The sequence below is a fragment of the Suncus etruscus genome, chromosome 11 (genome assembly GCF_024139225.1).
Source record: "Suncus etruscus isolate mSunEtr1 chromosome 11, mSunEtr1.pri.cur, whole genome shotgun sequence".
Classification (NCBI taxonomy): domain Eukaryota; kingdom Metazoa; phylum Chordata; class Mammalia; order Eulipotyphla; family Soricidae; genus Suncus; species Suncus etruscus.
Genome location: NC_064858.1, coordinates 76,642,800 through 76,648,258, shown reverse-complemented (window position 1 = coordinate 76,648,258; position 5,459 = coordinate 76,642,800).

Genomic DNA, 5,459 nt, shown 5'->3' with positions numbered 1-5,459 from the left:
TGGGCAGTGGTTCAAATCCCAGCATCTCATGTGGTCCCCTGAGCCTGCCAGGGACGATTTCTGAGTGCAGAGCCAGGAGTAACCCCTGAGCACTGCCAGTGTGCCCCCCCCAATAAATGAATACATTAAAAACATTTGGACCGGAGAGATAGCATGGAGGTAAGGCCTTTCATACAGAAGGTCATTGGTTCAAATCCCAGCATCCCATATGGTCCCCCGAGCCTGCCAGGAGCGATTTCTGAGCGTAGAACCAGGAATGACCCCTGAGCACTGCCAGGTGTGACCCAAAAACAAAACAAAAAGTAAAAAATAAACCAAAAACATATGCTTAGGTTTGGAGCACAGTACAAGAGTAAGATGCTTGCAGTACACACAGCCAACTCAATTTTAGATCCCAGGCATCACACATGATCCCTGAACACCACTAGGAGTGATCCCTGAGCAGAACGGGGAGCAAGCCCTAAACTGGGTATGGCCCAGCAAAACAAACAAGAAAAGCATTAAGTTTAATATTTACCCATGTTTATCATCTGAGTTTAGGAGGTTAGTAGAATACTGCATTCTTCATGGGGCTGCCTCCCATAAAATGTGTTGCTTCCAAATCTTTTCATGCCATGTCTTCCTGTAAATATTCAGCATACATTTTATCTATTTCCTTCCTCACAAGGTCCTTGGCATTCATTCTACTTTGTGTCTCTTTTTCCTTAGAAGACTTTTTTCTTTACTTTCTTTTATTCTTTTCCATTGTTTTTATTTATTTTTTTATTGAGCCACACCCAGTGGTACTCAGGGGTTACTCCTGGCCTCCTGGCTCTGCATTCAGAAATCACTCCTGGTAGGCTCAGAGGAAAATAAAGGATGTTGAAAATCAAATCCAGGTCAGCCATGTGTAAGGCAAACTAATGTCTTACCCATTGTACTATCATTCTGCCATTTTTTTTGTTTTGTTTTGGTTTTTGGGTCACACCTGGCAGCACTCAGGGGTTACTCCTGGCTCCAGGCTCAGAAATCGCTCCTGGCAGGCTCAGGGAACCATATAGGATGCCGGGATTCAAACCAATGACCTTCTGCATGAAAGGCAAATGCCCTACCTCCATGCTATCTCTCTGGTATATTTTTATTTTTTAATTAATTAATTAAGTTTTTGAATTTTGGGTTGCATCCAGCTGTGCTCATTCTTTTCTTTTTTGGGGGGAGAGGGTCACACCCAGCAGCACTCAGAGGTTACTTCTGGCTCTTTGCTCAGAAATAGCTCCTGGCAGGATCAGGGGATCATATGGGATGCCGGGATTCGAACCAATGACCTTCTGCATGAAAGGCCTTACCTCCATGCTATCTCTCTGGCCCCTAGCTGTGTTCATTCTTACTCCTTGCTCTGCACTCAGATTGCTCCTGGTTGGGTTCTGGAGGACCATATGTGGCACTGGAGACTGAACCATCAACAACTAAGAGAGGGGCCGGGCGGTGGCACAAGAGGTAAGGTGCCTGCCTTGCCTGCGCTAGCCTTGGACGGACCACAGTTCGATCCCCCGGCATCCCATATGGTCCCCCAAGCCAGGAGCAACTTCTGAGCGCATAGCCAGGAGTAACCCCTGAGCGTTACCGGGTGTGGCCCAAAAACCAAAAAAAAAAAAAAAAAAAAAAAAACAACTAAGAGAGAGGGAGAAGAGCTAGAAAAGAAGTATTGGTGGGGCCAGAGTGATAGCTCAGTGGTAAGACATTTGCCTTGCACAGAGCTGACCCAGGACTGTCTGGTTTAATCCCCAGCATCCCATATGATCCCCCGAGCCTGTCAGAAGCAATTTCTGAGCGCAAAGCCAGTAGTCACCCCTGGGTGTCACCAGGTGTGGCCCAAAAATACCAAAGAAAAAGAAGTAGAATTGGGGCTGTGGAGGTAGCTTCAAGGACTGGAGCACATAACTTGCATGTGAGATCCCCAGGTTCCCAGCACCACAAGATCCCCTATGCACCTCCAAGAACAAACCTAAGGCAACTTCCCCTAAAGTAAAATAAGCCCCCCCCCTTTTCTTGGCCACACTCAGCATGCTCAGGAGTTACTCATAACTCTACAATCAGAAATGACTCCTGACAGGGCCGACCATATGGATTGCTAGGGATCCAATCCATGTTGATCATGTGCAAGGCAAATGCCCTACTACTCACTGTTATATCTCTCTGGCCTAAAATAAAGTCTATTATTTACTTGCTGTTTTTTTTTTTTTTTTTGGAAGGGGAAAGGGTTAACAACTGGCTGTACTAAGGATTTACATAATCCTGGATATATGCTCAGGAATCACTCCCAGAAGACTTGGAGGACTGTATGTGGTATTGAGGATTGTTTCTGGGTCAGCTGCGTGCAAGGCAAGTAAGTGCTTTATCTCTCTATCTCAGATCCAGCGTGTAACTTGGATTAACTTGGTGTAACTTTCTCTCAGATCCAAAGTGGATTAACTTTTTTTTAAATTAATTTATTTATTTTTGGTTTTTGGATCACACCCGGCAGTGCTCAGGGGTTACTCCTGGCTCTAGGCTCAGAAATCGCCCCTGGCAGGCACAGGGGACCATATGGATGCCGGGATTCAAACCACTGACCTTCTGCATGAAAGGCAAATGCCTTACCTCCATGCTATCTCTCCAGCCCCATATTTATTTTTTGGTTTTTGGGTCACACCCAGTAGTGCTCAGGGGTTACTCCTGGCTCTATGCTCAGAAATCACTCCTGGCAGACTCAGGGGACCATATGGGATGCCGGGATTCGAACCACTGACTTTCTTTATGAAAGGCAAATGCCTTACCTCCATGCTATCTCTCCAACCCCAACTTTTTAAATTCTAATTTAAGAGTAATTTTCTATTATCATTTTGAAATTTTACTTCACAGTCTTATGTCAAGAATTAGATGTTGAGGGTCAGAGACATAGTATAGTGGTTAAGGTGTTTGCCTTGCACTTGGCTAATCTAGGTTTGATTCCAGGCACCACCTGAGACAGCCAGGACTGACTGATCCATGAACACAGAACTCTGAGCAAAGCAGTGTGTGACACAAAATCAAAAGGGGAGGGTGGTGTTTGGAGTGATAGCATAGTGGGTAGGGCATTTGCCTTGCACGTGGCTGACCCGAGTTTGATCTCCAGCATCCCATATGGTCCCGAGTCTGCCAGTATTGATTCCTGTGTGCAGAGCTAAGAGTAACCTCTGAGCATGGCTGATGTGGTCCAAAAACAAGCAAACAAAAATCAAGACAAAAATAAAAGAATTAGATGTTGAGGGGTCGGAGTGGTGGTGCAGCAGTAGAGCGTTTACCTTGCACAAGTCTGACCTAGGACATACTGCAATTCAAACACACCCCCACCCCACCCCCGCGTCCCATATGGTCCCCCAAGCCAAAAGCAATTTCTTTTTTTTTTTTTTTTTTTTTTTTTGTGGTTTTTGGGTCACACCCGGCAGTGCTCAGGGGTTATTCCTGGCTCCAGGCTCAGAAATTGCTCCTGGCAGGCACGGGAGGACCATATATGGGACGCCGGGATTCGAACCGATGACCTCCTGCATGAGAGGCAAACGCCTTACCTCCATGCTATCTCTCCGGCCCCCAAAAGCAATTTCTGAGCGCATAGCCAGGAGTAACCTCTGAGCGTCATTGGGTGTGTCCCTAAAACAAAAACCAAACCAAAACAAACAAACAAAAAGAATTAGATTTGGGGCCGGGCGGTGGCGCTCGAGGTAAGGTGCCTGCCTTACCTGCACTAGCCTAGGAGACGGACCGCGGTTCGATCCCCCGGCGTCCCATATGGTCCCCCAAGCCAGGAGCGACTTCTGAGCGCATAGCCAGGAGTAACCCCTGAGCGTCACCGGGTGTGGCCCAAAAACCAAAAAAAAAAAAAAAAAAAAAAAAAAAAAAAAAAAAAAGAATTAGTTTTTTTTTTTTTTTTTTTTTTTTTTGGTTTTTAAGCGACACCTGGTGGTGCTCAGGGGTTACTTCTGGCTCTGCACTCAGAAATCACTCCTGGCAAGCTAAGGGGACCATAAGGGATGGCAGGGATCAAACCTGGTTCATCCCTGATCAACAGCATGCAAGGCAAACTCTTTACATGTGCTATATAACTCCATACCTTCATCTGGGATTTCTATTCCTGGATATAAATTTTTGGTGCCACACCCATTGGTGCTCAAGGGTAATCAGAGAATTATATTCTCTCTCTCTCTCTCTCTCTCTCTATATATATATATATATATATATAATCAGAGAATTATATTCAGTGCCAAAAATCAAACCCTCCTACATGAAAAGCATATGCTCCAGTCTGTTAAGCATCTCTCTGATACTGGTATTTCTATTCATAGATAAACAATTTTCCTCTAAAATCTTTCAGATATTCTCTTTATCCCAATAGTTTTTTTTTGGGGGGGGGGGTTGTTTGTTTTTTTGGTTATTGGGTCACACTCGGCAACGCTCAGGGATTACTCCTGGCTTTATGCTCAGAAATCGCTCCTGGCAGGTTCGGGGGACCATATGGGATGCCGGGATTTGAACCACCATCCTTCTGCATGCAAGGCAAACGCCTTACCTCCAATGCTATCTCTCTGGCCCCTATCCCAATAATTTCATTTGTTTATCCCAATGGTTTCTGTGTCACACCCAGTTAGTTCTCAATGATAACTGTGCTCAAGGGTTGCTCAGGTGGTGCTTAGGGTATCAAATGACACTGGGAATTGAACATAGTCCTCCTATATGCAAACCATGTGCTCCAGTTTAGCTTGTGAACTATGTCTCTGGTTCCTAATTTTTTTTTTGTGGGGATGGTGGGGGGGACACCTGGTGGCACTCTGGATTACTCCTGGTTCTATGCTCATAAATTGCTCCTGGCAGGCTCAGAGGATCATATGGGATGCTGCAGATTGAACCTGGGTTGGTCATGTGCAAGGCAAATGCCCTACCCACTGTATCGCTCTGGTTCCCTTGGATCATGTTTTAATAATTATTCTGACCATCTCTACCCTTTGAGGTGTTTGCTCCATTTACTGTATTTGTTTATTGTTTTTGGGCCAAACCTTTGGCACTTTGGTTACTCCTGGCTTTGCGCTCAGAAATCACTCTAAGCAAGCTGAGAGGACCATATGGGAATAGAACCTCTGTCAGCTGCGTTCAAGGCAAATGCCTTACCTGCTGTGCTATTGCTCTGGCCCCTGCCCCAATTACTTTAAATGTAATTATGTGTATATCTATTGGATTTTATATTTCTTTTTTCCTATATCATTTTTATTTTCCAATTCCTTACTGTTTTCTTTGTGTGAAATACTTTCTATAATGACACTTTAATTTTCTTGCTATTTTATTGTTTCAATTTTGTTTTGTTTTGGTTTGATTTTGAGATCACACCTGGCAGTGCTAAGTTACTCCTGGTTCTTCACTCAAGGACCACTCTTGTTGGGTTCAGTGGAACAAACATATGGGGTGCCAGG